Source organism: Camelus dromedarius, chromosome 12, assembly GCF_036321535.1.
Source record: "Camelus dromedarius isolate mCamDro1 chromosome 12, mCamDro1.pat, whole genome shotgun sequence".
In the NCBI taxonomy this organism is placed as follows: domain Eukaryota; kingdom Metazoa; phylum Chordata; class Mammalia; order Artiodactyla; family Camelidae; genus Camelus; species Camelus dromedarius.
Window position 1 is genome coordinate 47,844,387 of NC_087447.1, and position 14,210 is coordinate 47,858,596.

At 46.1% G+C, this 14,210-nt stretch overlaps 1 protein-coding gene across 2 annotated transcripts in view; it reads left to right on the plus strand.

Moving 5' to 3' along the window:
- Positions 1–5,121: 5,121 nt before the first annotated feature.
- Positions 5,122–14,210, plus strand: part of P2RY6 (pyrimidinergic receptor P2Y6) — a 45,460-nt gene continuing 36,371 nt past the window's right edge. For both annotated transcript variants that reach the window (XM_064492688.1, XM_031460297.2), the window contains exon 1: positions 5,122–6,162. The gene's annotated coding sequence lies outside the window, so the exon portion shown is untranslated. The remainder of the gene's footprint in view (positions 6,163–14,210) is intronic.

The window sequence follows — 14,210 nt, forward strand, 5'->3', positions numbered from 1 at the left end:
ACATCCTTCCCCCGGCTTGGGGGTGGGGAAGCCCTTTTCCCCTCTCCCTACTTTCTCCCCATTCCCACTAGGTTGGGAACTCACAACTGCAGAGATGTCAGATGTTCAGCTTGTAGAGTCAGAGTGGAGGATGGTAGAGGGCTAGGGTAATAAACTCTGAGAAGGTGTCTGACCTCAATGGTTTTCAGATTTCTTTAGAAAGTGGGTATTTTACCCTCTGTGTGTCCTCAGATTTATGTCCCAAAGCCAAATTCCAAATCAGCAGCCACATGAAAAATCCCACCTCATTGTGGGATTAAACTGTTAGTCAGCCTTTGTGACCAAAGCAATTGCAAAATGTGGGGGAGGAAATTAAAAGTCACCACACAGCCTGTGTGAGTGTGTGTGAGGGGAGGGGCAGTCCTGGCAGTGACCACACAGATACCTGGAGACAAAAGGGCCACAGGTGGGTGGCCAGCCTGTAGAAGGAAGAGAGGGATCAGGAGGGGATGCCAGGAGGTCAGACTAAGACTAGGAGATGGAAGCAGATGGGCTTGGATGGCAGGAAAAGATGGGAGTGGGGAGAGGATCGAACTGCCAGCCCTTTCCTTTCCTCCGTTCCCATTCTTCCTTCCTTTCCTTCAGTTTCTCTCCCTCCTCACTCCCTATTTTTCCTCCCCTTTTTGCTCTCTGATTCCAGAATTCCTGGGAGCAAAGAGAAGCAAACAGGACAGTTCAAAACTTCATACCTATTCCTTCATTATGGGTGCTGGCTCAACTCCCATCCCTGGCTGCTTAGTCTACTACTGTGGGTCCCGAGTTCCTGGATGATGCCCTGCCGCCCCCTGGTGTCCAGAGCTGGCAGCAGAGGCAGGAATCGGGGCTGGGGTCCAGACCCTCACCTGTGCAGTGATGAGAAGAAAATGATCCACTGGCAGCCTGGTGGTTGGGGAATGTGAGATGGGGGTAGGACTGAGAATTGAAACTGGGAACACAATTTGCAAAATATACCCTGACTTCCAAAACAGGTAACAGTGCCTGACGATGCCGTGATGTCCATCTCAGACTAGTTAAGCTCACGCCTGTAAACACTTGTGTGTTTAGACCCACATGGTCCAAGAGAAGACCACAACCAAACTGATCTCATAGTAACACTCCACGAGGACTCCTGTGTTCTCAACATAGGATCGCTGACTGTTCCAGCAGCTCCTTGCTTTGCAAATTCTGACCGATCTCTGCCAAAGACCATCCTTTGACTAACTCCAGCCCTCACAACCCTATAAGCACCCCTTCCCTAACTCCCTCCTTTGGGGACACCCCAGGAAATCCCCTGATGGGAAGTATTTGCTGCAGCAAGTAATAAGCCTGCACCTTGTTCCTGATGGTGCGGGCTGATCAGCATTGTCAAGAGGGTGCTGCCTCTTCCTGGGTGAGTGAGAGCAGGTGACATTTCAGCTCTCCATTCCAGCACACTCACCCCCATGGGCTCACAGGGACTTCCCATCTAGAGTCCTACAGCCCTTATGTGATCCACATGCTGCACTCTGGCACGAGGACAAAGCCCCGAACTGTGGGGTGTTTTATTGCCTCAGAGGAACACACCATGTGCAGCTGCTGGCTTTGTGAAGGCAAGACTGAGGGGCAGACCCAGCTGCTCCACCCTCAGGGCACTGCACCTCAGAGGCCCAGTGTCCCAGCTTGGGGTTTCAAAGGTGCTGACTTGGCCCTCATTGGTTCTGCCAGGAGTGGCGGGTCCCTGAGGACAGTTCCATGATAGCCTCTGACTGTGGGTGTCCCTTTGACTTCCTGCTTACCTTCAAGGAGGCCCCAGATGGTGTCCCCCACCTTCACTGGCTGCCAGGAAGACACCCAAGCCCTGGTGAGTGTTGAGGAGAGGGCTTGCAAACCTGGAGCTAGACTGTAGGCCTTGAGGGCCAGCTGGAGAGGTCTGGGAGCTCTTCTGAAGAGAAACCAGAATCTTCTCCCCTCTCTGAACGTGGGGCTTCTGATAAGGTCTATCCCTCCAACAAGAGTCCCCTCTGCACCTCCCTAACACCCCAGCATAATTTGTATCCTCCCCCCACCTCCAGAGATGGAAAGATCACTCCTCCTAGGCGCCCCCCGTCCCTGTGGGAGGGCCCTCCTCATGGGAGCCCTGTCTCCCCAGCTCAGCCCTAGGGGCACATAGCACATCTGCCCTCAGCCCACGTCAGCCACGGGAGGATATGACCATGACCTGGAGTTGGCCCTTCTCCAGGCTGGTACCCCCAGCTCCCTCCCCTGCCCAACTCTAATGCTTCCACCCCCACTGGAAGCCCTTCTGTAGCCCCCCAGAAGTCCTTGCTGCCTCACATGGCAGCCTCCACAACTGGACTCCATCTCCTGGGAGGTGTGATGGAGCTCAGCTGGTCCTCCCAGCAGCCCCCGAAGTTAGGGCTCACCCACCACCCATGAGATGCCTGTAATTTGGATCCCACCAGCACAGCAGCGGATCAAATGCATCTGACTCTCAGTCATGAGGAAGGGGAGGCCCTTGAGATGGAGTGGGAAGCATAGAGTGAAGGGGGAGTCTCAGCCAGCCCTCCAGGCACCCCCCACGTCCTCACTCTAGACCTGCACACCTCATCCACAAGCTTTAATTCCACCTAAACCCAGACACCCTCATCCACAAGGCACAGAAGCACATAAACCTTGGAGTCAGACAGACTTACATTTGAATCTTGACTCTGCCGCTCATTAATCTGATGACCTCTGGCACCTCAATTTCCTCATCATAAAAAAAGGGATAATCATACTCACCTCATGTTTTATTTGTATTGTCTGTCTCTTCCTGAAAGCTCCCAGAGGACAGGGGTCTTTGTCTAGTTTGGTCATTACTTTATCCCCAGTGCCCAGAAGAAAGCCTAGTATATAGTTGGTGCACAATAATTGTTTGTTGAATGAATGAGATTCGTAGGAATAATTGAGATAAACCATGTAACCATTTTGCAAAACATCTAGTACCAGTGGGTACTCATTATATAATTCCTTTCCTTTGCAAAGCAAGTCAAATTAATTATTTCAGGTAAGTTTCACAAGAGCCCTTGAGGCAGGAACCTTATTATTATTGATTCATTCATTCTTTATTCAACAAATATTTACCAAATGCATACTATGTTCCAGATACTGGTATAGGTATTTGGAAATTGTCAGTAAATTAAAAAGAGAGATCCTTCCTTTGTGGAGTTTACATCCTAGTTGGGTGGGAAAGACAAAAGGCAACAGATGTCATAAAATGTAAATTCTGTGGTGTTTTAGTAGGTGGCAAGTGGTGAAACCAGCAGAGTAGGAAGAGGGAGTGGGAGAGGAGGGAGGATGGGATTTTAAATAAGGTGGTCAGGTGAAGCCTTGGGAGAGGCTAAAACGAGAGCAGACGTGAAGGAGGTGTGGGAGTTAATGAGGGGCTGTCTGTGGTGAGAGCCTTCCAGGTATAGGGAATGTGAGCACCAAGGTCTGGCTGCTGGAGAAAGGAGGCTGGTGCCTGGAGTGAGGACAGAAGATGAGGAGGCCAGAGACTGGGGGAGTCTGTAGGGCAGTGAATGAGGTGGAACGTCATGGCAGAGATACAACCTGATTTCCCTGTAAGAAGACTCAGTCTGCCTGCAGGGTGGTGAATAAACTATAGTGGGGCAAGGATGGGAGCAGCCAGAGCAGGAAGGAGCTAATGCAGGAATCCAGGCGAGAGATCAAGAGGATTAGAACCAGATGGTAGCAATGGAGGTGGTGAGAAATGGACTGATGCCAGATATATTTTAAAGGAAGAGCCGACAGGATACCTGACAGTTTTTTCCTGCAGGGTTTGGCAGGCAGTGAAACCCAGATCCAGAGGAGGCCCAGTGAGGTGCCACTCAGCTGGTCGGTAGAAGGGTGGAGGAGTGGAGGATGGAGCCAGGGGTGACTGGAAGGTCCCCAGGTCTAGGGCAGAGTGGGAGGAAGGATTCTGCTGCAGGTCACAAACCAGCCCCAAGGCAGCTGGGCATTAATTTGATCAATGACTTTTTCCTCTTCCCCTGAATTCCCCTATGATGGCTTTTAATTGGGTTCATTTGTTCGAGACCAAGGGCTGAGCAGACGCCAGAGTGTTCGCCTATTATTAAGTAGATTAGGAAATGGCCCTATGTCTTGCACAGCCAGGAAAGTCAGAGCAGCTGCACAGCGTCTCTGAGGAGTAACCACCGGCCCTCAGTGCACTGCAGATCCATGCCTTTGTCCATGCTGCCCCTCTGTGCCCAGTGTCCTTGCCCCCTGCCCTGCTCACCTGGTAAATGTCTCCTCCTCCTCCAAGACTTGCTGATCCCCGTCCCTGTCCTCGGCCAGCTCATCTTCTGGGGCAGAGAACTTACACACATGCTGAGGAGGGATGCCTGGCTGGAGGGCCTGCCTCCCAGAGGACAAGCATGGCGCATGGTCCAAGTTGGGGTTGTCAGGGAAGAGGGGCCCCCCAAAAGCATGTACATCATAACCCCGCTGAAGTAAAAGAAGCTTCTCCATTTCCCCTAGTTTCACCTCAGGAGGAGTGTGGGGGTGGGGGGTGGGAGCAGGGAGAGGAGGAGTAGAGAAATAAGTGTTAAATTCACAAAATGGAAACGAGCTGGAAATGGAAACTAGACCCAAGAAAGAGAAAACTGTCCCATGGCAGTAACAAATTCAGACTGCTAAAAAAAAAAAATGGTTACTTCCACTTTAGACATTACCTATTGATTTCTTCTGTGAAAGATGAAGGTTTAGCTCTCTTCCCTCATCCTCCTGTTGTAATTTTTGGTTAAATCAATATTCAGTGCTTACATTTTTATGACTTTGAAAGTATTGTTTACAGTTAACATCTAATAGTGTTCTGTGATTACATTTTCTTTCTTGCATAATATTTTGTTTTTCCTGGAATTAATAATGGCCTCACTGTATACCCCTAAGAGGGACATATTCTAAGGACAAGGAGAATTGTAAAGAAATCTTAAACAAGTGTTTGTAATCATATCATGAGTGGCTACTGAGTATTTGAAATGTGGCTCGTCTGAATTGAGATGTGTCGTGAGTGTAAAATATACACTGGGTTTTGAAGATTTGGTACAACAAAAAAGGTAAAATATCTCATTAACTTTTCACATTGGTTACATGTTGAAATGATAACATTTTGGGTATAATAAGCTAAATGAAATATATCAATCACTAAAATCAATTTCATTTATTTCTGATTACTTTTTAAAAAATTTTTTAACATTTTTTATTGATTTATAATCATTTTACTGATTAATTTTTTAATGTGGTTACTTAAAAATATTAAATTGTACCTGTGCCTTGCATTATATTTCCAGTGGACAGGTCTAGGCAGTGATCACCAAGCTGTTAGTGTTCCCATGGACGGTCCCATAACACCTGAACCCACTGACCAATATTAACATTACAAAAAAGAGAGCGAGGTGATTGATTATCATGTCTTGCTGACATGGTACAAAAGAAGACACCACCACCTGTGAATTCTTTCCAGAAAATTGAACCTGAATCTAATCAAATTTATTTAACTATCGGTTTTCAGGAAATACAGGGTGTAGAGGACTATGTTAAATGACAACATGGGGATACAATTAGCCAGATTCAGAATTTGAGAACTTTCACAGGATAAATGACTTGTTTCTTCATTAAAAAAAAAGGTGGGGGAGAGTGGAGAATGGCAGAGGAGTAATCACAGGAATAGTAGTTGAAGCCAAGGTCTCGTCTCCCGTCACTGCTTCAAGGATGAGTCCCAAATCCCTAAATGCTTAGAAGCCGTTTGTCTTGAAGGGAAACAGGGGGAGGAAATCTGAAACAGAGAAAAGACGGGACCACATTTTGTTTTTCTCTGCTCTTACATGCTGAATCCGCCCCCTGCCCCCAAATATGTTGAAGTCCTTACACCCAGTACCTCAGAATGTAAACTTATTGGAGAAAGTTTCTTTAAAGAGGTAATTAAGTTAAAATGAGGCCACTGGGGTAGGCCTTAGTATGACTGGTGTCCTTATAAGAGGATATTTAGATACAGGCACATACAGCAGGAAGGTGGCATGAAGACACAGGGAGAAGACGGTCATCTGCAAGCCAAGGAGAGAGGCCCTCAGAAGGAGCCAATTCTGTTGTCACCTTGATCTTGGACTTCCAGTCTCCAGAACGGTAAGAAAATTAATTTCTGATGTTTGAGCCACCCCATCTGCGGTACTTTGTTATAGCAGCCCTAGCAGACCACTCAGTGGGGAGAGTACTCACGAGAATCATCCCATCTGTTATAATGTAAAAGGAAGCTGCATTTTCTTTGCACCTATCTCCCCATATGGGAATGCCTAGTGGAAATTACTTCTCAGGGCTGAACTTATCCTTGCTGGGTTAACAGGTTGTCACCATGGTGGGGCTAATCCACTCTAATTGGCCTAAGTTCTTACCTTCACACCCCAATGCTCTTATTTCCACTTCAGGGATTTCTGTGGTTGTTGATGACTTTTGTATCAAAGAACATCATCTGCTGTGTTGGGTGCAGGACTCAGCTGATTTTCTGTCTCTTCATTGTCATCTCTAAATACTATGTGTTGACATTAACAGCCTATGATTGCTTTGTAGCTATTTGTAATCTATCATTGTATAAGGCACCACATCTCATGGTATGTTTGGTGTTGAAGTTTGGTGCATATGTATGTGTGCATGTGTGAGGTGGGATTTGCTGGAGCCACTGCCCACACAGGGCACATGCTTAGGCCAACCTTCTGCAATGGCAATGCCATCATTCACAATCTGTATGACAGCTTCCTGGTCCTCTAAATGTCTTGCACCAGCACCTATGTCAGTGAGGTGGGAGTTTTCACTAAAGTGAAATATTGATAGCATTGCTATCACAGAACCCAATCTTCACTTCGTTTCACTTTCATCCAGTTTGTTCAAGGCAAATCAAGACCCTGCAGCCCCTGCCGCCCTCATGTCAATGCCATTTCTCTTTCCCTTGGGTCAGTAGCATTCATGCATCTTAAACATTCTCCAGGGTCTGTGAACGAGGGTCAGTGAACTGGTGACTTTTCTACTTCAAAGTGGGGTCTATGCTGAACCCCCTATTTAAAGTCTGGGTAACCAGGAAAATGCTAGGTAAAATCCAGGAAAAGCAATGATACTGTAAAGAGTTTCAAGTTTTTATTTTATTGGTGTTTTTCCATTGAGGGATTTTTGTCTCTGTGTCTATTCTATAGATGGTGGATTGTTCAGTCTTTCTCCTAAGAGACTCTTTTCATCACTTAGGGAAGATAGGTAACCTTGGCTTGTGCTTTGCTTTCTCATCTCCTGCACACCCTGTATTCAGGTTTGATTAAGTACAACTATTTATACACTAGACGTTATTGTTTTGTTCCTTTTGTTTCCTGCTCTTTTCCAAATCCTGGACATGCATAAGTCACCTGGAGAAAAGTTGAACACCATGGATTGCTCCCCCAAACCCAGAAGTGCCAAAAGCCTTTAGAAAGGTTCTTTTTCTTATCAGTTCTGTTAGTGGGAGAGGCAGCAGGATTCCACTGAAATGCCTCCCTTCCAACCTGTATAAGCAGCTCAAAGTGGACCCAAACCCTCCCAATCTTGTCCTCTTGTTATCCTAGCTTTTTTTCTTTTGGCCTTTCTCGTCCACTTCTGCGAGTGGCGACATCGAAGGGCTTCTGCCAGTCGTGTCTTCAAGTGGTGGCAGATGGACGTGTTTCCATGCAAACCAAGCTCCCTGATGATGAGGACATTTGTGGTCGTCTTTACACTTCCCTCTCCAGGAAACTGGGGCTTTTTCCTTTGAGATGCAAATTGCATTCACCCTCTCCCAAACTTTGGAGAAAAAATTAACTGGAAACAACAATTCTGTTGTTTTTATATGATCATTTTCAAAGAAGTATAGCTAACTCTGTTAGTATTTTTCTGATCTGTGAATTGCCAAAAGTCAAAGTGAGCATTGTGTATGTCAATACAATAAAACATTAGATAATGCAGAGAACATAGGACAACACCACTATTTTGGCACCATTAATGCCCAAACTTCAGTAACAGAGGATGATTAGAGGACTAGATTGTGCACAATATTATCTAAAATGGCATCAAATATTCTGGAAAAAAAAACCACATTTAGTTTCCCCTGCAAATTTTGTCATTTGTCGTTTAAAACCATTGCATATAAAATTGGACAGACAATTCATTTTTAATTTTACAATGAGATTTAGCATGGAAACATCAGCTGAATACTGACAATAATAGCTATAGAAAAGGTGTGTGGGTCTACTTAAACTTTGTCTCACCAATAAGACTGTAAGCATCATTAGGCCAAGGATCGTTCCCTATACTTCCTTCAATTCTCTGATGCTTCTCCCCTTTGTAGTTCATATAGATGACATATACCGTGTTCAGGAAATGCCAGTTGAATTGGAACATCTTATACCACTATTCAGATAAAACAATAGTTAAAGAAAGATGTTGATTATTCACTCTGTGGTAGGCACAGTACTAAGAGTTTTATATGCATTATCTCAGTTAATCTTTAAAGACCATTCAGGAGAACAGAACTATTCTACCCCTCTTTTAATGAGTGACTGGCCCACTGAGCAGTAAAGGTGTGGCTTTGTTCAGCATTTTTCATTGTTCCTGTTATCAGGCCACAGGACTCCAGTTCTAGTTCCTTTCCTTACAGATTGGGTGACCTTGGAGAAGACCAATGATCTCTCTGAGACTCAGTTTCCTCCTCTGAAAAATGAGAGTAATCATCTGTTCTATATAAGGCTTAAGAAGATTAATCTGTTAATTTATGCAAAACTACTTAGAAAAACAGTAAATCTCAATACAAAAATTTTCAATTTTTCTCAATAATGAGACACTGTCAAGCCCCATCACTTGGAGCAGTTGTATTAAATCTTGGTTTAAGAAAGAGATGTGTTTCTTTTTCATTTTATTTTCAACTAAATAATGCATTCACTCAGTTCAAATAAACAAATATTGAAAGGTAATCAGTGAAGAATCTAACTCATTAATTCTATTAAACAACCACCATTAACAGTTTCTTCATCTTTCCAGAAATCTATGTGCATATATAAGCCCTAAAAGCTGTGAGGTTTTTTTTTTAATTTATACACAAAAGGCTGCATACTTGTACATATATTTCTAGCTTTCTTCTGTAGATTTCTTAAATGTCTTTTCACACCAATATACAAAAAGCTTATTTGTTTTGTTTACAGTAATAATTTATTTAACCAGTTCCCTATGAATAAGCATTTAGGTCATTTCCAATCTTTGGATATTGATTTGTTGTTTTTTTTTTTAAGAGCTGAAGTGAAAGAAAACATCATTTCTTTTTTCATTATGAAGTTTAAACTAGTTAACCGAACAATAATGTCTGGCTATCCCTCAGATTCAACAAGTCTGGTTTAAAAGAGACAGGCATCTGTTGGTACCCAGTGAAAGATTTGCCTCCTGGTCTCAAGGTTCAAGGCTCATGTAATTTGGCTCCTTGCTTCTCGTACTGATTTTGTTACCCTCCCCAACCCCCTGCAGCAGGCAGTGTTGCAGAGGCCAGTGAGGTTCCAGAGGTAGTTTGACAGCAGACCTCTGTGGACTGTCACCTCCTTTACCACAGCCACTCTGCTCCTTTTAAAGCCTGCCAATTTCTGAATCAGGAGCAGCTCTGGTGGGTGTGGTGGGAGGGAGACAGGCTGAAAATAGAAAGTCCTCAATTTTGCCTCAGAAGTGCTGAGTTCTAGTCCTGACCAAGATTTCCTAGATGTGTAACCTAAAGCAAGTTATATAATCTCCCTGCACCTCAGTTTCCTCATCTGTAAAATGGGAATAATCAGAGTAGCTCTTCAGACTCCATGTACAAACGAAGCAATATAATGTAGGTAAAGCCCTTAGAGCAATGCTGGCTCAGAGCACGCATGAAATCAATGGTAGCATGTTTTATTAGTAGAGCTCAGAAGGGTAAGCAGGACTCACTAAGATGATAAGGAGAGAAACAGCATTCCAAAAGGGGAACAGAATGTATGAATAGCAGAATTTACAAAGTACGAGCCCTCAGAGCCAGCCATGGGAGGGAGGCAGAGCAGGGATTATCAACCCAATTTTGTAGTTGAGGAAAATGAGACCCAGGAATGGGCAATGACTCACTTACATCTCCCATCAATATACATGGAGGCAGGAGAGGAATTCCGAGCACCAAGGAAGAGCTGCCAAGGTAGAAATTCCTGGGTCATGAATTTGTGGGTTAATACCTCTTGGGCAGCTGGAATGTGGTAGGAATGTGAAAGGGGGAACTTCCAGGAAGTGGTGGCCCTATTCAGGACATGAGCTGCCCATGGATGCTGGACTGACAGAGCAAATAGGGGCAACATGGGGCTCCTGGACCTCAGGAAAGGGGTTGGGGGGTCTTGGGACCATGAATGGGGCTGAAGGAGCAGCCCTTGACTCGGAGAAGAGGCTACAGGTGCATCAAGGAGGGGGGCTGACAGGAGCAAGGGAAGCCTCAGAAGTCATTGGAAATACCAGACACATCTTGTCAATTCTGGGTCTCACTAGACATCTGCCAGGAGCTAAGGCTTCTGAGGCCACAGGCAGAGGCAGGGAGAGGGAGGAAAAAGTGGGAGAGGAAGAGGAGGAAGCATGTTTGCTGCCAGAAACAGTTTAAGGAAGGGCTCTGACCTCTCCTGGAGCCAGGAGGATGGGGCGTGGCTCCTGGTCCCGGCTCTGAGCCTGCAGCCCTCTCCTTCCTTCTCCCAAGCCTGTCTTCCCTTGGTCTCAGTGACACCACACTGCTCTGATGCCCATCTTATTGCTCTGGCTGCTCTTCCTTAGTCTCATCCCTGGACATCTCCTCTTCCTTCCTTTAACTGATGGCTCCATCCTAAACCATCTTCTCTTTCTTCTCTCTCCCATTAAGCAATGTCACCTCCCCTATGACCTAGAAAACCAAACGTGAAGCTGATAAGTCCCCCAGATTTGTGTCTCCATCTCATTGTCAACTCTGGGTGATGGCATTTTATTTTATTAAAGAGCCACCAAGATTCTCTGACTTGATGTGGGTGCAGTGATCAAACCACATGCCTAAACTAATTGCTTAGAGAAGGCATTTCCAGGTGCTGGAGAGCTGTCTCCATGGAAATCAGGTGAGACTCTACGTATCATCTTGGGGCAGTGGATGGACCAGGCAAGAAAGGCGAGGGCTGAGGACTTGGGGGAGGACACTGGAGGGAAGTCAGGGCCATCAAGCCAAACCCCCAGCCCCCAACTTCAACACAATTTCCCCTCCTCTGCCCACCTTGGAGAACCAGGGCTCGGCCTATTGGGAGTAAACGGGGCTCTTCTTCCCCTGGGGCAGGTGCTGTAGCAGGTCCCTGCTTATGACCCTCAGCACTTGGGATTCCTTACACCCCTACAGCATCTCACTGAGGGTACCTGGGACTCTGCCTGGGGGCTTTCTCTGGCCATTTGGAGCACACTTGGCCAGAAGTCCTGAAAGTTTAGGGATCAGCCTGCAACCAATTTCAGCTAGAGTTGATAAATAAATGCTCCATATTCCTTGCCCCTCAGGTGGGATATCTCTGAGGCATGTTCTGTGCCACCTGCTAGAGGTTCCCAGTGGGATTAACCCCCCGTGATAATCTCATTGACCACCCTGAATTGGCTCCCTTCATTTCCCTGCTTCACTTCCCCAGGCCCTTACTGATGCTTCTGGGATAATCTCAGAAATTAACTACTTGTGCCTGAATCCTTGCCTAGGGTTGACTTCTGGGGGAACCCAAGCCAAGATACCCACTCGGTCTTCCTTATATTCACTTCCAATCTGCCTAAGCACTGCTGATTCTACCTCCTAAAAAGTCCCCACAATCCCCCTTCTAATCAGCTCCTCATTTATCACCCCTCCTTCATCCCCACCACCTTAGCCACTTGCTGGACTACTGGCCCAGCCTCCTCATTGGTCTCCTCCTCTTCTGCTCCTCTCCACAGCAGCCATGACAATTTGTTCTTCAGTTTAGGATGTTCAATTTCTAGTCCCACCAGCAGAGCATAAAATTCCTCTCTCCCCACACCCTCAGTAAAGTTGGTATCATCAAGTTCATTCATTTTTGCTAATCTGATACGTGTGAAATGGTATTTCACTGTGGTTTTAATTGAAATTTCCCTAGTTGATTGTGAGGTTGAACATATTTTCAAATGTGTATTGGCCATACTTGTTTTCTGTGGAATGCCTGCTCATGTTTTTTGCTCATTTTTCTGTGTTTTTCTATGTTTTCTATGTTTGTTTGGTTTTTTCTTATTGGTATACAGGACTTATTTATATATGCTGGAAAATAATCCCTGTCTATTCCATGTTACAGTACTTTCGGTCTGTGGTATTTTTCCTTAGTGTTTTGGATTAATAGAACTTAAAATTTTTTATTATATTTAAGTTAATCAATTTTTCCTTTATGATTTATCTTTTTTGTTGCCACTTTTGTTTTCATTTAAGAAATCTTTCCTTAATCCTGGCACATAGTAGGAATTCAATAAATGTTTCTTGAATACAAAGTATGATGAGAGCCAAAAGGAGAGACTGGCTTCTGTCTGAGCGTTACAAGTGTTGGGCTAAAATGACAGGGGCTTATGGTGCTGTCATGAAGATGAGGGCGTGGGGAAGATTACTGTAGAGAGGAGGGCACTTCAGTCATCAGAGGGGGGAAGTCCAGGGAGCAGTAGGTCTGACATGCAGGAGAACGACTGGGCTGGAGGTGGGAACTGTGAATGTCCAGCCCACAGGGGTAATTTAAGGAGAGCCACTGCCCCGCTCCAGGGAGAATGTGCTGAGTGAGCAGAGAAGAAGGGGAAATGAGCCCTGAGAGGAGTCTAGGCAGCAGAGGCAGAAGGATGTTGTGGGGGCCACATGAGGAGTTCTTAACAGTGTCCCTGGAGTGTCTTCCTGGGCACTCCTTCAGAGGCTCAGAGGTCACTGGGTCCTTGGAGGGGCCATCTTGGGGATGCTCTCGGGGCAGAGACTAAATAAATTGGCTGAGGACTGCAGAGGAGGCAACTTTTCCAAGACCATTGGCAATGAAGGGAAGAGGCGGGGCAGTGCCTGGAGGGGATGGCTCCATGGCTTGGGAAGACAATGGAGCATGTTCACAGGCCAGCAGGGATGGAGACCAGGAGAGCATGGGGTTGCCGAGGGCATGGGGACCTGGCTGCAGAAGTAGAGAGCAGCTCTGCTGGGGCCTTCACCTCAGATGAAAGAGGAGCTATCTCTGGGGAAGAAGGATGCTGAGCAGAGAGGTTGGGGCAGGAACTTAAGTGAGCTCCATCCACTGAGCCTGGCCTTAGTCCTAATGTCTGCCTCACACAGGTGAGAAGAAGTGAGCATTTGGTAAGTAAATTTTCTTGGTAAGTCAGGTAGCAGGTAGGTTGGGGTATCAGTGAGCTAGAGCTTGAGGAGAGGGAAGACTTGGAAGGGCCACATGAGGGGAAAGGAGAGAGCTTCCCTAGAGCTTTCTAGGGGCCCAAGTCCCTTGATTCACAAGCAAACACCTTTTCCCCACAAAGGACTGGCAGCAACCCTCCCCTCTTGAACCAGACAAGACCTTGCCTCAGGGCCCCGTCAGTCAGGGGAAGATGGGTACGACCACAGCCCATGACACCAAGTATCTCCAGTTCTGTCCTCAGATCTCCATCCCCCATTCCCTCCCTGGGCCACCTGCCAACATCTCTTCCCAGACTGTGGAACAGCCTCCTAGCTGGCACCTGCTGCCACCTTGTCCCTCCTACCCAGTCCTATTTTCCATCTAGCAGTGGAGAGATCGATTGAAATGATATTTGATACACAAATATCGAATCATTATGTTGTACACCCAAGACTGATAGAATGTTATATGTCAACCATACTCCAATTAAAAAAAGATACTTGATTGTGTCACTCTGCTGCTCTAAATGCTTCCATGACTCCCATGGTTCTTCAGATAAAGGCCAAAGTTCTGACCATGGCCACAAGGCCATGCTAGGCTAGTGGCCACTGCTCCTCCAGCCCCATCTCCCAACAAACCTCCTAACTTGTGGGGCCCATCCTGCTCTGGCTGTGCTTCATTTCCTGGGTGCCAAGCCCTTTTCTGTCTTGAACTCTCTTGAGTTTCCTCTGCCTGGGACTCTCTTCCCCCTCACCATCACCTGGCTGAGGTCAACTCCTCTCTCTGGTCTCAGCTTAA